Source organism: Peromyscus maniculatus, chromosome 16 (genome assembly GCF_049852395.1).
Source record: "Peromyscus maniculatus bairdii isolate BWxNUB_F1_BW_parent chromosome 16, HU_Pman_BW_mat_3.1, whole genome shotgun sequence".
Taxonomy (NCBI): Eukaryota; Metazoa; Chordata; class Mammalia; order Rodentia; family Cricetidae; genus Peromyscus; species Peromyscus maniculatus.
In genome coordinates this window covers 5,818,879-5,837,417 of record NC_134867.1, presented here as the reverse complement: position 1 = coordinate 5,837,417, position 18,539 = coordinate 5,818,879, and positions in this window count along the sequence as shown.

Genomic DNA, 18,539 nt, shown 5'->3' with positions numbered 1-18,539 from the left:
TTCTTGTTTAAATTAGACCTAATGAAGCTCCATCCTGAAGTTTTCATTCCATTTATGATTTTTTGATAAATATTTTTTTATGGTCTAAGTGCTAATTTTCTCATTTGTCTGGGTTCTTTTTCCAGGAATTCCTTACTTGCCCAGAGATTAGCTTTCCTTTCAAAGATGGTTAATTTGAATGCTTTGACACTTTGTAGGTATTTAATAAGTGGGGTCAGTTGCTGTACAGCATTTAGTTTTTATTTTAGTGTCACATTTCCTGGGTACTTTTGTTCACTGTTGCCTTGTGTCCTCGTGCCCACATCTGAATGAGTCATAACTTCCATTCTTTACACTGTGCTGCCAGCAGGAAGCCTTTGCACTTGTGTTTCAGTTAAGGATTCTGGGGCTTTTGTGTGAGTTTTTCACACCTTTCCTTTGGAATCCACACTCTGGAGAAGCTTTTTTTTTTTTTTCAATTCTTTTTTTTTTAAATTTTATAATTAATTTAATTTTACTTGTCAGTCACGGATTTCCCCTGTCTTCCCTCCTCCCGCCACACTCCCTCCCCCCAATCCATCCCCCATTCCCATCTCCTTCAGGGCAAGGACTTCCCTGGGGATTCAGCTCAGCCTGGTAGATTCAGTCAAGGCAGGTCCAGTCCCCTCCTCTCTTTACCCAAGCTGGGCAAAGTGTCCCAGCATAGGCTCCAGGCTCCAAAAAGCCAGCTCATGCACTAAGACTAAGGACAGTTTCCAGTCCCACTGCCTGGGGGCCTCCCAAACAGTTCAAGCTAATCGACTGTCTCACTTATCCAGAGGGCCTGATCCAGTTCCATGGGGGCTCCTTAATTCTGATCCTTCGCTCACCACTACACAGTGTTGCTCTTGCATGAGGTGACAGGTAGCTCTTCCTTCTTCTGAATATATTTAAACAAATTCTAGACTGTAAGATTGTAGCATGAATCTTAAAAGTTCTTATTAATAAAATCAAACCTGAGGCCAAGTATTGGGGTGAACGATGGAAGTTCAGAGAGACAGAACAAGCCACAACTAACTCAACTGGCCAACTTCTCAGCTGATCTTGTTTCCTCAGACTGGAAGCCTCTGTGTCCTCATATCTGAATGGCTCTCAGCTGAACTGTGCTGCTCAAAACCTAAAAGCTTAACTAGCCAAATGTTTAACCAGCCAAATGCCTCTAGTTTCTGGTCCCCATGCCTTACATACCTTTCTGCTTTCTACCACCACTCCCTGGGATTAAATGCTGGCTTTCTGGAATTAAAGGCGTGTGTCACCATGCCTGGCCGTTTCCAATGTGGCCTTGAACTCACAGAGATCCAGAGGGATTTCTACCTCTGGAGTGCTAGGATTAAAGGCTTGTGCTACCACTGCCTAACTTCTATGTTTAATATTGTGGCTGTTCTGTCTCTGACCACAGGTAAGTTTATCAGGGTGCACAATATTTTGGGGAACACAATACCACCACATGAGACTTATTTTTATTGTTTTCTTCCCAGAGAATGATTGCTGGCCTTCTACCCATTTAATAAATGTGCTCAATGCTGGTAATAACCTCTCATTTCCCTAGGAGAGTGACAGAGAAATTAGCATGTTGTGTGCCATGATAGTTGCAGAGGAGCAGTGTTCAAACAGTGTACTTTCTGTTGCCTTAGAGTTCAAGCTGCTGAAATACAAACTGGCTGCTATGAATTAACATTGTACAGTCATAACAAAATTTCCATTATTTGTGGTGCATGCAAACATTTGCCAATGTACTTCTGCTGCTGCTAAAGACTGGCTTGGATGTGGAGTCCCATAGGGCTCTAGATTGAGCAGCTAAGTGAGTTTGTATGGGTCAATTATTATCTCTAGGTAGGCTGAGCAGTTGATAGGATCCTGGTCAGAATGACCAGTAGATGGGCTCTTCAAGCAGATTTTATGATCTACAAATTATTTGCTATGAGCTTTCCACATCTTCACTGTACTCAGGTACATAAATATGTCAATTTCTTCAGTGTCCTTAGTGAAATTAGACAATACTTTCTCTCCAGCATGCTCTAAAAGGCTTAGGAGGCAATGTCTTCACTTGAGTCTCTCGTATGTAGATGAACTCTTAGGCCAGGAGACCATGTCCTTGTACTATAAGAGATAAATGGAAGGAGACATGACAGGGGAATATTTGAATTTCTATTTCTTTTCAAAGATATTTTTATATTTTGTGCTTTACAGGAATTCTTCATTTTATTAACTATAGTTCAGAGGATTCAGAAGGATATTTTTATCTATAGATGATTATTAAATCTATGTTTTTGATACCTAACCCTGGAATATATTTTTCCAACATTTGGTTGCTACTCATATAACCAATCATTTTAAAGGGATTTATTATTTTATAGCTATATTTATTTCCAATACCATATACTTGGTAGCATTTTGTCTACCTTAGCTTATTCTCAGGTGCTTGAGCTATCTCTTATCTTTGTACCAATAGGCAATTGTCTATGTTCTACCATTTTTATAGCACCAAGAGTCCAAAGGCAGTGGCCTAAATGTTAGGTAAAAAAGTGCATATGTAGTCTCATTCCATTGACTTCTGTTTATAGTCCGTTAATGAGTACAATGAAGGATCACTTCTCAATAGTTGATATTATTGAACACTATCACTAGGTTCTTTCCTTCTTCAAATTATTAGCAATTATTACTATGCCAGGCTGGACTGTAGAATCCTAGTTCTGTTTCAGCTGGTCACTCTTTCCTGAGTATGGAAATTGAGAGAGCTATGTGCACAGACCTGCAGGACATTCACCTCTTATTAACCATCATGAGAGATTTATTCCATGTTAAACAATATATCCAATCATGTCAACCATGCCCAAATATCATATGGATAAAATGCATATAATACAGTCCACTTTAATGAAAAATATGTAAAGATACTCATCTCTATGTTTTCTTCCTTTTTTTGTTTTAATTATGTTTGTAGTTTTTGAGATTTTAATGTCAATATATCAGTTCCTCCTTCCTTTCCCTTCCTCTATATATAATGCTGATTTCTTAATATATATGTATTGATATAAATATCAATTCATATTCATAATCAATTGATAGATATTTGAGATATGTTTGCATATTTGTATATATGTATATACTTGTTACTTGCTCAGTCTGCATAATGTTACTTCTATGCATGTGTTTTGCAGGCTAACTGCTTGGTATGTGATAAACACTTGGTGTGCTCTTCCCAAAGAATATTCCTTTTACTTTCAGTATTTTTTAGATTTCTATACTTCTTTGTGTGGAATTGTGACTTTCTGGACTTTATTTGTCCCCATTAGCATGTCTATGACTATTGTCCTTTTTCAGCTTCTGTTTAGAAAGCTATATTAGTAAGACTTTATGAGTGTAACTTCTGATATTTCTAGGAAACACAACCTCACAGCAAACTCCCCATTCTTTTGCCTCATACCTTCTTTCTGGCCCCTTTAGTGCAATGATCATTGAGCCTTAGGTGCAGGAGTTATGTTTTTATGTTTTCTTGAAGATGTAGTCCCATGGAAAGTAAATATTTCAGTTTATTCAACAGAAATTGTCTTTGATTGACTCTCACTTCCATGTTATAGAAATTGAATGGGACCTCAATGAATAAGAGTAGCTTTCTTAACACCATCATGGTTTACTAGTGAGCTATGAGTAGGGTAAGAAAAGGAGCTAAATAATAACTAAAATATAGTAATTGATAGTTGAGAATTTAAATTTGGAAATGGTCTTTTAAAACTTTTCAGTTGAAAATCAAACTGAAAGAGGTACTCGTGGTTGGGAAAGACAGAATCAGAGGAAGACTACTAACTTGGAAGTGATGTGCTGTGGATATCACTCTGTATGCTGTGAATGTATTGCTAAAAACAGCTTCCTAGTTGTCTCTCTCAGGCCAGCTGCAGCCTTTGGGCTTGAGCTACTCTGTGGTTTTCCATATGAAGTTGAGTATTGTTCTTTCAAGCTCTGTAAAGAATTGTGTTGGGGAGGGTTGAGAGGGGGATCTATGGTTGGTATATAAAATGAATTAAAAAATTTAAAGAAAAAAATAATTGTTTTGGGATTTTAATGGGAATTTCATTGAATCTATAGATTGCTTTTGATGAGATGGTCATTTCTATTTTATTAATTCTACCAATCTTTGACTCTTTTTCCTGCTCTTGGGTCCCCTTTCCTCTAACTAGGTTGTCTCTCCCAGCCTTAATGAGAGGTTTTGTGTCTGATTTTATTATCTCTTGTGCTGTTTTCAATTTATATTTCTTGGAGGCATGCTCTTATCTGGGGGAAGATGGGAATGAGTAGTAGATCTGGAAGAGAAAGGAAATGAAAGGCTAGGAGGAGTGGAGGGAAGGGAAGCTGTTATTTGGGATGTATTATAACAGAAGAATAAATTTAAAAATATAAAATAAACAATGATCCAGTTCCAAAACAACAACAATACAAGTAAGAGCAAGTCTCATTGAAAATATAATGTTATTAATCAAATCTTGACAATTGCAGACATCATACTCCAGTTCAATTCTATGGCAAGCCATAGGAGCGCATGTTCTTGATGCTAGGGATATGATCTTAGGCACTTTGTGATCTTCTGGGTATAGAAAGAAAAAAAAATCACACACACACACACACACACACACACACAAAAAAAAAAAAAAAAAAAAAAAAAAAAAAAAAAAAAACCACATGGGGCCAAGTAACCTTAAGATGAGCACTAAGATGGACTGAGAGAGGGCATACAAAAAATTTGAGAAGAAAATAATTGTACTAAAAAATATTTAAGGAATTTGCAATGGTTTCCTACTAGTTTATTTTCTTATTATTTCTTTTCTTGATTTATGATTTACTAGATATTTTGAACAACATGCTTCTTGTTTACAAATATTTCTTACTGAGCAACTCATTAACAAGTAGTTGAAGCAAAATAACTTACTCATTAACAAAAGCCTTTAAGGATCCAGCCTCAAAGAGTTTCTCCCAGAGTCTGAAAACAACTCTACAACCAGCTAAGGATTTAATCTGATGGAAAAGGAAATGAATTTACACACAGTGTGATCTTTCAATCATCTCTTTACTGTCCTAAGTCAGCTTCTCTCTGTCTCTGATCTCTTGACTGTTCTCTCTTTGTTCTTCCCCCAAGTCTCCCAAGTTTCTAGTTTTCATACACACACAATCAGCAATTCTCTAGTCAAAGAAAAGTCACAAGGTTTGAATTCTTTCAGTGTCATAAAAGGAGATAAGAACTGCACAAGGTGATAATTGTCAGCCTTTCTTTATGACTCAGTGAACTCTTAAAGGGAACGGGGTCAAATGAGAGGGAGAGAGACTTTAATCAATGTGGGAGATCTAAGAAGGGAAAATGGGAATTCATGTGTAATACTGCATTCCAAAGTGTGATTAGATAATAAGTTAATTAATAAACTGAGGTGAAAGTAAGTACAAAGTGTTCAAAATTGTTAGTGCAAGGTTAGCTTGGGGGGAGTACTTTCCTATCTACTAGTGGGGTGAAACCAAGGCATGCTCTCTAAAGTCTGTGAATCAACAATTTTAGACATGTTGTGATTCTGTATCCTTGGGTGTCTGAGGATGTCTCAAAGAGATACTATTGCCAGGACACTTAACACTGGCCAAATGCCTGCCAATGAACATAATGACAGGAAGGCAGACCTTTGTGTTTACACTAGAGAAAGAAGCAAAGACTTGGTTGTGGGAAACAGGTTTTGACTGTGTGACCATTTTCACACATAGCTGGTGGATGTTATCTAAATAGCCCAAATGCCTAGGGGAAATTGTACCCAATAAGTTATCAGAACACTGCTAAATTGTGGGAAATAAATACTAAATTTGTAACAAATGGGAAAAGGCTACAGCAAGAATTTACAGCAAGAAAAAAAAATTCATTCAAAAGGCAGTAATTCCAAAACACCTTGCATGATGGGTTCCTCCACCGGAATCCTTGGTTCTGATAAGTTGACTTTATCAATGATATCTGAATCCCTAGTGCATAATCCTGCAGCCTGTAATATCTCATGATAATGGCTCTTGACAACTTATCCTTCATATTTTTTTTTTTTTTTTTTGGTTTTTCAAGACAGGGTTTCTCTGTGTAGCTTTGCGCCTTTCCTGGAACTCACTTGGTAGCCCAGGCTGGCCTCGAACTCACAGAGATCCGCCTGGCTCTGCCTCCCAAGTGCTGGGATTAAAGGCGTGCGCCACCACCGCCCGGCCATCCTTCATATTTTATAAACTTATTTTTATATTTGATCTTTTTGTTTTATTTTTATTTGTGATGCATGAGCAAAATATAAAGTATGTTTGCATTTGTTTATTTTGTATAAGTTTAAATTATGTATTTTTTCTTTCAAGAACACTAGTGATTATGATTGTCTTTTCAACAATTATAATACAAGGAAACAGACTTGTCCACAGAGCATTTGCTGTAATCTGCATTCATTATCTATCTCTACCCCTTGGGTATAAGTAATTTGAAGTCAGAGAGGATCATGAAGTTACTGTGAAGAGAATAAATGGGAAGTTATAAAGTATTGAGAAAGTTGTTTCCCATTGGCTTTCTGGAATTACAAATGTACAAAATTAACAGAAGGTAGGCAAGTGGTTTAGACTTCTTGGCTATTATTTCATGAAGAAACAGAATTATAATTATATTCACATCCACTCTTGCTTTATGTTAAGAGCAATAACATTACAATATAATCCAACATCATAGACCTGAGTAATGAGAATTTTGAACTACTTGTGACATGTGATATTTTTTCTCCCTAAGACACATTACTCTACAATGATACATGACACTCTTTTCTGTACTAATAAATCATCATCAGAAATTTCCTCATTTTCAGTTACAATTCAAATTTTGCAGTTTGAAAGTATGAACTCCTCTACTTTATTTCATATTGAAATTATAAAATAATGTTAACTAAATAGATTAATAAAAGAGAGAATAATTTACAAGCCATATGGATAACTATGAATTTATATCTCCTTGTTTAGAAATATACTTTCTCATATAAAGGTATCACATCTTAACCACCTACTCACAAATATTTGAATACCAGTAATTCTAATTAAAGATAAATAGCATCAACATAATGCTGATTCAAAGGCAATTTTAATATGTTAGACATACAGAACAATATTTCATAATTAATTTTTCAAAATGTTTTGATGTTTATCACATAAATTGTCTTTCAAAAATATATAACTATTACTGGAAGAATTCAGCAAAAAGCATTTTTCTTCATTCTTTCATAAGAAAACAAAAGACTTCAATCAGACTAATTAGAGTATTTTCTGCAGATGACCAAAATGCGTAATAAAATTCCATGTTTTCTGAACTCATAAACTGTTCATCTATTTATATTTAAAAAATATATTTAAAAAATCATGCATAATTGTTATATGATATTAAAATCAATAAAATACATGATATTAAATGGGTATTTACTGATTTTTTTCATGAGCCCCTCTTCAAGAATTTTATCGGTTCAGCATGGACCTAAAATATTTTGTAGGATAGTTAAAATATTAAACTGTACATACTAGAAAGAGAAAAGTAGATCATACAAACTATGTATATTTTATGTGCAGCATGCTAGCATGGCTCCCAGGGTCTTGTACTGGTTATCTGTTTCAATAAATGAAGACAGGGCAAACACACAGACACACAGAAGAGCTGGGATCAGGTGGCCTGGATGTTACGATAAAGGAACTAAAACCGCATTTAGCTCAGCGTATTGATTATACACAGTTTGAACATGGAGTCAACATCACTGCATACAACTTAAGAAGGGAGTAGAGTTATTCAATACACACAAGCAATGAGGTGGTTACTATATACAGCAAAACAAGGAGACCTGCTTAACTATTCTGGACAGAGGCAGGTTCTATAGAAGAGTAATTTTCAGGCCATAAATATCCAGGGGAAAGCTATGGCAAATATTTTCTGCACACATTGACAATGTGCACACAAGTACCAGAATAAAGCTTTGACGTCATTCTGAGCCTTATCCTAAATATTTATATGTCATTTACCATAGCATATCAGGAGAGTTGGTTTACTCTCCTGACGATTTTAGCTCTGTATCATTTATATTCTTCTATTTAGAACTACAGGAGAATGCACCACTCTCTTAATTTAGTCTAAAAAAGTTGCCATGACTACTTTCATTAATGCAGCTTATTAACTTGTGGAAAGAAATCCTGTACACATTTATTGTAAAGCTACTCTCTTGAAGACCTAGCCAATAATTCATCCCATGAAATTCTGAGTTCATCCAGTTATTGTCTAGTTCAACTGAAAAAATGTACATATGACCTGTTCAAATATGTACAGAGATTAAGGTAGAGGTCAGGCCCAAATACTAACTAAAGAGCAGGATGTCGTGGTTTTTGAATAAATAACAGTATTCCCTTGAAACTTAAGAAGACAATCAGCCAGAGTGTAACCAGCCAGCAATTCCAAGGCAGATCATAGACTTCTCACACTCCTCTCATAAACACTCACCCTCACAAGCTGTTTCTCGCTTCTCTGTTTGAGAGTTTTTAGTTTCAAACAACAGGTTTTGATCATATTTCAAGAGGCAGAAACAGGAGGCTTGTGACCTCTTTAAGCTTTAAGGAACTCCTCTAAAGCATGAAGCACAGAAGGTCTTTCCTTAAGTGTGAAAACAAACCAGGGAACAACCACAACCCACGTGGTAACCAGTGCAACTGCTGTGAAAGAAGGTGACAGCAGACAACATTATTCTTGAGAGTGGGTGAATAGTCGTCAGCACACGAGAACAAGCCTGCCCAAATATAGACCACAAAATGCGGAAAGCAAGATAGGGTTCAGGTCTCAGCAGCATGTCAGCTGTCCCAGTGGTAAACTATAGGACAAATTCTCCCAATAACTGAGAGGGCTGACAATAATGGCTACACCTGCGATTTAATCTAGCTTTTTTTAAATAATTAGAAGAAATTTAGGTAAAGAACATGCTTCAAAAGAGTTCTGTTAATATTTTAATCAATCAATATTAGGTTATCTGGAAACACATGTTTTAATACAACTTTTGGGTTTTAATTAGTTAAATTAAATTGATTGCCATATTTCTATATATACGTATTTTTATCTTTTCTCAGAAATTTTTGTTAATCTTGTTCATCAGATATCCATAAAGGTCTTAATGTTTGGGTTTGTGTGTGTGTGTGTGTGTGTGTGTGTGTGTGTGTGTGTAAGAGAGAGAGAGGGAGAAAGGGAGAGAGATAAACAGATAGGTGGAGGAATGAGAGAGAGAGAGAGAGATCAAGACAGAGAGAGGTATAATTGCATATTATTCTTCAAATTGTGAACATTTGATACTAAAGACATTTTTTTTTTTTTTTGGTTTTTCGAGACAGGGTTTCTCTATGTAGCTTTGCGCCTTTCCTGGAACTCACTCGGTAGCCCAGGCTGGCCTCGAACTCACAGAGATCCGCCTGCCTCTGCCTCCCGAGTGCTGGCCAACAGTTTTTATTTGTATATAATAGGTGGAAAAATCAAGTGTCTTAGAATTAAAGTGAAAAGTAAGGAAGAAATGAAGAGGTTAAGAGCTGTGGTAAACATGAATGGCCTAATAGTACATATGCATATGAAAGAGTAATAGAAAAGAAAGCAAATAGAGGATGGAAGAAACTCAGTAGTTATGTCCTCGATTTGTAATCTCCATGCTGTCCTGTAAATTCTGACCCCAAGGATTGTGTCCCTTGTAATGGACATTGTTGACAGGAGGCATTTTTGTCTCCACACCTAACTCATACAGAAAGCACCTTTTGCATATTTTGACTATGATACCTTCTAGGTGATAATTTCCATTATTAGCTTCAGCTCACCACCGGAGAAGACTCTAAGAAAACTAATTGTAATACCGTGAGATTGGTTTTAGGTATGCATTGATATACTGTGTGTGTGTGTGTGTGTGTGTGTGTGTTAGAGAAAAAAGAGAGAGGTAAAGGCAGATATGAAACTTCACACTATTCTTAAAAATGTGAACATTATTTGTATAAAAGATAAGAAATATACATGTGTATTTGAAGAATTTGGGAACATCAAGGAAATTACTTTTCCCCAATCTTTATTATAATTCTAAAATTTACCAGTTTCTGAATATAAACAAAATATACACATATACTACACACACACACACACACACACACACACACACACACACACACACACACACAAAGTGTATTTGACACTTACAGTAATTACAGGAAAAGTTAGAAGCAAAGGGAAAACGCAGCCTAGCCCAAAGTGCTTCTCACCACTTGCATCTGCTATCACATTAGACTGCATGTATGAAGAGAAGCATCTGTAAAGGGTGAAAGAGCAATCTTCATGAAAAGAAAGAAGGAAATAGTTGAGATATTGAGAAGTTGATGATGATGCAGGACATCTTTTTTATTGTTCTGTTGTTTGCTTTCAGAAACAATGATACATTTTAGAATTATTACAGACAATGAGGAAAATCATTTTTTTTCAGTGTTCTCAAATTCCTGACATGTTACTCTGTGAGATTCCGAGACAATAAATCTGTATCTCCAGGAATTCTCAGAAATTTCAATATTCTGATTATTGTAAACATAATTTTAACAACCTTGACACATTTGCTCAAATATCTAAAATTCTGGTGTGATGGGCAGGAATGAAGGAGCAGGGCACAGGTGCTGTGAAGGGCGAGAGCAGGAGGAATGAAATACAGAAAAAGGAGGAAAAAGTGAAGAATAACATTAAGGATATTTGAAAACCCCACAGCGAAACACATTTCAAACTTCACTATATATACATATTATTACCCTTTTAGTTCTTTTTTTTAATGTTATACTATACGTACATGTGCTTTTGTTTGTGAATATTCATTTGAACAGGATCTGCAAGACAGAGAACACAAATTTTTTCTGAGAATAGGTGACTTCACTTAATATGTATATTCTAATTCCACCCATCTATTTTAACTGAATGTTGTGATGCAATTTTTCTTCAGAGCAAATTAATATTCTATTTTATATGGACCAATTTTTGTATCTATGCATCTAGTGGTAGACAACTATATTCTTTCATTTCTATAGTGAGTAGAACAGTAGTAAAAATAAGGACGCAAATACCTCCATATTAAGGTATGAAGTTCACTGCTTATATGTGAGGAGTAAGAACCCTGGGTCATATGGTAGTTCTACTTTTAATTTTTTTAGGAGTGTCTTAACTGAATTCCATTATGATCATTTTAATCTGCGTGCTACACCAGTGCATAAATTTTTCTCTATTTCCACAGCTTCTCTAACATTTGCTGGATTTTTTGAAGACAGGCATTTTATTTTTGCTGAAATGATAACTCAAAGTAGTAATATGTATTTTCTGATAACTGAAGATGTTGAACTTATCTTATAAAGTAGTTACTAGGCATTTGTACTTTTCTTAATATTCTAATTTTTCTAAATAAAAATACATCATTTTCGCCTTCCCTTTCCTACCACTAACTTATCCAGAGTACTCTCTCAATAACTTCCCATATCTTAGTGTGTGTACAGACATATATGTAGACACATTTGCATGATAACACACATTCTCATATATATTTATATGTGCATATTTATGTGTGTGTGTGTGCATGTGTGTATGTATGTATCTCCACACTAGTCACAGATAGTTAGACAGTTTTCCAATACAAGGTACCTCCTCTTGAGCAAGCTAGTGATTGAAATACCCTTTCATCCTTTGGTAGGTGGCTATCAGTTTTGCCAGCACCACTTATTTAGTGGGATGTTTTCCCCAATGGTTTACCTCCTTTATCAAGAATTGAGTAGTCATAGCTAAGTGATTTATTTCTAGGTCCATTTTTTTTCTGTTCCATTGATCTAGATTTCCATATATTTTTTTCAGTATCAGACTTTCTTTATGGTTAAAGTCCTATAGTATAACTTAAAGCATGAAGTCACGTTTTGTGATACCTTAATTTCTGTTCTTGCTCCTTCATATTGCTTTGGCTATTCCTGGTCTTTGCAATTTCTTATGAATTCTTATACTGAATTACCTAGATCTTTAAAATATGATATCACAATCTTGATAATTATTGCTTTATATCAGCAGATTATATTTCATAATACAGCCATTTTCACAATATTAATTCTGGCAACCTAGAAACATGGGTTTTTTTCATTGTCTAGAATTTTCACTGATATTTTAAAATGTTTTAAAGTTTTCATCACAGAGATATTTACTATTTTTGGCTAAGTGTATTTCTACCTACTTATATATTTTGAATGAAATTTATTTTCAAATTTTATTCTCTAAAAGATTCTTCTTCTTGGAATATATGAGGGCTACTTTTTATATTGGTTTTATATCCTGCAACTGTACTGTGAGAATTTATTAGATCTAGAGGTTTTCTAGTAGATTCCACACAGTCCTTTAAATACGGAATCATGTCATTTGCAAATAATGTTAGTTTGACATACTCCTTCTTACTTTTAATTCTTCATGTGCCTTTCTTTTTATATTTTCTTTATCTAAGACTATTAAATAAGATAATGAGAGCCGGCATATTTGTATTGTTCCAGATTTAAGAGGAAAATTTCTCAGTTTGTTTCAATTTAATATACTGTTAGTTATAGGTTTTAGTGTTTTAGGATCTATTCCGTCTATTTCTATTGTCTCCTTGATTCTTATCATGAAGTTGTATTAAACTTTGTGGAATTCTTTTTGCCTTCAGTTAAAATGTTTACATTGCTTCTTTCCTTGAGTTTGTTTATGTGTTGTATTAAATTTATTGATTCATACATCATTGATAACATTTATTAGTAAATACTCAATCAACTTGCCATTCTGGTAGGAAACATCGTTGGTCATAATGTATGATCCTAATATGCTTCTGAATTCAATTTCCAAGCATTTTGTTGAAAATTACTGCATGTATGCTTAGCTAAGTAATTGGTCTCTAATTAGCTTTCTGTGCGTCTTAACCCAATTTTTGTATTACAATAGGACTGATTTCATTGAAGGAACTTGGTAGTGCCCTTCCACTTTCTATTGTATAGAGCAAGATAAGTATTTGTATAAAATCTTCCTTGAAAATCAAATCTAAGTAGTCAGAAAGATGTCTCAGCAAGAAAGAGAACTTCTTGCTCCTTCACACCATGCTGGTTTGGTTCACAGAAACTATAAGGTGGTTCACAATCATGTGTAATTTCAGTTCTAGGGCATCTGATACCTTCAGATGACCTCCATGAGCACTAGGCATATACATGGTGCACATACATATATATGGATAAGACACTCAGGAATATTAAATCAATCTTTAAAGAAAAGAAAAAGAGACTTTGGTATGTTAATAATCAGCAGCAAATCTATCTGGTTCCAGACTTTTATTTCAGAGGAAATTTTGGTTCAGCTTTAGTGTCATTAATTCTAATATATTTGTTTGAGCTATATAAATTGTCTGACATTTTTAGTAGATGGCACATATTTAAAAAATATATTCCTAGATTTCCCTGCTGTTAGTGTATATAATAATATCTAATAATGTCTTGTATTTCATTGAGGTCTATAGAATTGACTACATTTTGATTTATAATTTTGTTAATTTGTGTCTTCTTCCTCTTTATTTTTTGTCTTGTTGACTAAGAATTTGTCAATTAACTTTTTTAAAGACCCAAATATTTAGTTGGTTGAAAGAATTATCTCTGTTTTGTATTAGTTGAAACTTGATTTTTTTTATGACATCTTAAAACATATGGAAATGTTTGTCAGACACTATAATTTGGTGGCTAAAGATGGTTTCTCAGGTGTTAACATGTTGATGTATGTGTGAGGACTTGAGTATGTGTCCTCAGATCCTTCTTACACGTTAGCCAGCATAGTCACTCAGCTCAGTCCAGTGCACAGAAAGTAGAGATAGGCTATGCTGGGGACAAGCTAGATAGCCAGACTCGTGATATTGGGAAGTTCTAGGTTCAGTTAGGTGCTTCAATGAATAAGGTAATTCATGATCAAGGGGGACACTAAATGCCAGCTTCTACATGCACACAAATCATGTATGTATATACTGCTATACATGTTTTCCCCTGACATGCAAACATCACACTCACATACACACCACACATGTGTATACATACACATATACAGGCATGAGAGAAATTTTTCAAAGAGATGAAAAGTACCATGTTCTTATGGAAAAATAACAGGAAGAGAAGATGAATGTCTTAATTTCAAGTGTGCAAACTTAGGAATTATTTATAACATCTTTTCTAAAGGAGCAAGAATAGAGGCATACAAGAAGCATGCAAGCTTTTCATCTAAGCAAGAGATGGTGTTTGTCAGTAAGGCTTACATTGTTTTTGGTTTTTTTTTCTGATTTTTCCAATTTTAGTACTTTACACTGAAGTACAAAGTTGAGCAATTTTGTGGCATAAAACTCACAAAATATTTTTTTTTCTAAAAAGGAAAAAAAAAAACAAAAACAGAAACAAAAAGCCCCCAAACAAACTACCATCTGAGGCTCTGTGCCAATGAATGAGATAATGTAAAAATACTGTTTTTAATTCCAAAGATCATGACCAGACATACATTCTGTGAAATATTAATTGATACTAAAGAGAACAATTTGGTTAGCAAGCACTTAACAGCATATTGTATAAATACTCTACTTTAAAATGTCAAAACCTTATTTTTAGTTTGTTTGCTTTAATTTTTAATAATATATTCCTTTTTATAAACTGTATTTATTTTCAATAACATTAAGCTACATTGATTCAACAAACTCACATAAAATGTCCATATGCCAGACTCTAAGATTTTGGACCTCTGATCCTCTAGATCTACAACAAATACATCTTTGGGCATTATAAATTGTGCGGTCTCTGCTAATCTGTAACCACAGCACAATACAGACAAATAAGCACGAGCTTTAATCACTGAGAACAAAAGTGATTGTCTTACACTACCAAGTCCTGGGGTTCTGAACAGAACTATACTAACCTAAGGTTATTCAATCCTGGATTTTTGGCAGATTCTAGAAGAGAAACATATTCTCTTGGCCATCCAGATTGTTGGGGGAACCTAGTTTATTTTGGTTATATGGATGAGGCCTCTATTACTCCACTGACTTTCTAATCAGGATGGATCACCAACTTCTAAGTAACATATTTTCAGGGCTTTTCAATTATGGTTATATGGCAGTTTCATTCTGAAACAAAGACATAAAATTTGAAAATCAGGAGAAAATACTCAAAGCATTATCAATTGATGAGGACATTACAGTTACATATTTCATGTGTGTGTAAATTTGATTTCTATTGGCCTTCATTTTGGTAAGAGAAGATGGACTGTTTATAAAATTTTATTAATAATTATACATCACCCAGTTGCACAACTATAATCATGCTGGTTGATATTTTTAAATTATTCTAGGCACATATAACAAAACATCCAAAACTTCTAAACTCTTTGGAGATATGTATGACAGCATAAAAATAATCAACAGCCTACAATCAAACTTAATGCCATAGAAGCCTACCACTTTGTATTTTAATAGTCAAAGTGATTTTGTATTTGTATTTTCTTCTGTCTTAAGCACAGAAATTAACAATGTTTTACAGTATTTTACATTTAATAATTAATTTTTTGCTGTCATATTCAATACACATACAAGGGAATATAAATCAAAGTATTTTATAAAGGATCAATTTTCTTGCAAAAACCTGTATCTTTTTTGGTATTATAAATGTTCTTAGATTGTCCATTTTAACTTTCTATATGTGACATTGAATCAAAAACCATTCAAGTATTTCCTTTAGATGTTAAACAAACATTAAATAAAAATAACTAAATTCTTTTTGCATGAAAAGCATATCCACACAGTTATTTCATCCTCCTGGTAGTGTTTCCTATAGTGTAGTTACTATTTTAACTCTTAATTCTGGAAGTGAGTTCACCAGCTAGGAGAAAGACTAAGGAATTTGTGAATAGCAACTATGGAGTGATTTATGCCCTAGCAACTCTTAGATGGGCTTACATTCTGAAAAATAAATGTTTAATGATCGAAAACAGACTTTCGTTAAAAGCTTTCATATCAGACTGGGTCTTATCGGAGTTTCTATATTGAATCTAAAGCCTGCTACTTTTATGCCTATACAGTAGAGTGATGAATAGCTCCAGTATGTCCTTTGTGTTTTAGACTTGACCTTCCAGATAGCATAGAGCCATTCGTTCAAATACTCAAGTATCTACCGAGAAATTAAAGCTCGTCTCAGAACTTCAGCCTGTCTGCTTTCTGCAGCTGCTACTCTAGTGTTCAGATATGTGATTCACAGCAGCCTCCAATGTGATTCCCTCACTGTCAGACAGCAGGGAATTGAGACTGAACACAAAAGATTCTGCATGGTTTCAGAATCCTTCTTCATTTGAGTATAACATTCGAGAAAAAGCAGTTTAGCCAATTCTAAAAATGCTACTTAAGAGTTCTATGTATCACAGCAGTAGCAGGGTCTAGGAAACCTGGCCATTTTAACTAGCAGTTTATGAGTTTTCAAGGACATAGAATAGGCAATATCAAACATCTCTTTGCCTTATTAAGCAGAAGTGATTCTAGAAATATTTGCAAGAGTGTGGAAGGCAGGAGAAACATCAGTGAACATTTTTTCCTCTATACTGTACGGATTGAAAATTACTTGGGCTTACATACATATGGGCATACACGGGTACATAAATTTAGTATGAGTTCTATTGTTTGAAGATGAATTATTTTTACTCATATAAAATCATTCATCTAAATTTACTTTTGTCACACTCACTTGCTGTGGGATGGTCTGTATGTTAAGTTGCTCTGATTGGTCAATAAATAAAACACTGATTGGCCAGTGGCCAGGCAGGAAGTATAGGCAGGACTAACAGAGAGGAGAAATGAGAGAACAGGAAGGCGGAAGGAGGCACAGCCAGCTGCCGCCCTGAAAAGTAGCATGAAAAGATGCTGGTAAGCCACGAGCCATGTGGCAAGGTATAGATGTATAGAAATGGATTAATTTAAGCTATAAGAACAGTTAGCAAGAAGCCTACCACGGCCATACAGTTTGTAAGCAATATAAGTCTCTGTGTTTACTTGGTTGGGTCTGAGCAGCTGTGGGACTGGCGGGTGACAGAGATTTGTCCTGACTGTGGGCAAGGCAGGAAAACTCTAGCTACACTCACTTTTATTCCCTTTTCTTGTAAAAGAAATGTATAAATATGTATTTGGCCTTTGGCATGTTACTGCAAAATTCTTGATTAACTTTATTATCTATTTAATTTTTGTAGGGCAGGAATGGATTGAAAAGGTTTACCATATAGCAAGAGGGTGAGCTAGTTTTGAGCTCCTCTTTAGTTGGACAAGACTTTGAGCTCTTAGTCACTCTGCCTCCACCTCCCAGTTGTTGGGACTGCAGATATGTGCCAGTATGTGTGGTCTCTTGGTTGAGTTAAAAAGAACATAGTTTCTTTCTTTCTTCACATTCTAAAAACTCAGCATTGATTTGGCCAAAATATTATGCAATAGCTTACATTTTGCTTCTTTTATATAATTAGCTTAGTCATGTAAACACCTTTTTACACTCAGGGATTATTCTTACATCTAGATTCTCAAGATAACAATGTATTTTCTTAATAAGAAGTAAATGCAACTATATTGCATAAATATATGATTAATTAAAAATTAGTATGTATGTTGGTAGATGTTTGTGTGTATGAGTCTAAATGCTGATTTTAGGGAAATATAGTGCTGGGACCATAGGAAATTTAAAATATTTTTAAAGTTTTAAATACATCATGAATATTTGGAGAAGGCAGTTGTTTAAAGGGCTGGAAGATTCTAACGTTATTCTTGTTAGAATTTCTTTTCCCATTTTTATAATCTAAATATCATTTGGGAAGTTATATTTCTCTAGAAGAGTCCAGGTGTATTGTCCATCAGACTCACACACTAAATGAAAATGTAGACACCATCCACAATGTTGAAATAGAGAAACATGAGACAAAATAAAGTGTTCACTGATACTCAAGGCAGGGTGAAATTGGGCTAGAGAGAACAAGTTTTATAGTGGAATGAAATCATATTTAGTTTCAGTAAGTTTATTTACTAACTTAGTTAATTTTAACATTCCTAAGTCACCAATCCCTCAGGTAGGTATGTGTGTGTGTGTGTGTGTGTGTGTGTGTGTGTGTGTGTGTGTGTATTTCCTTCTACAACTGCTTTTTCTAATTCCTGGGTGTGGATGTATGCTACCGTAGATGAGAAATGAACATGGTTGTGAGGTTATCATTGCTGACTCTGCTGGCATTCGCCAAATTTCAGTTATTAGCATACATTCCTCAATCTCTGGCAACTATCAAATAGAAGAGGAAGGAGATTCTCTTTCTTTTCATCTGTAGCATTTCCACCTTTTCTTTAGCTTTTGGCTACCAGGGAGTGATAACATTATAGTGACAAAGTGGTATTACATTATCCAAGAAGAAACTATCACCAGGA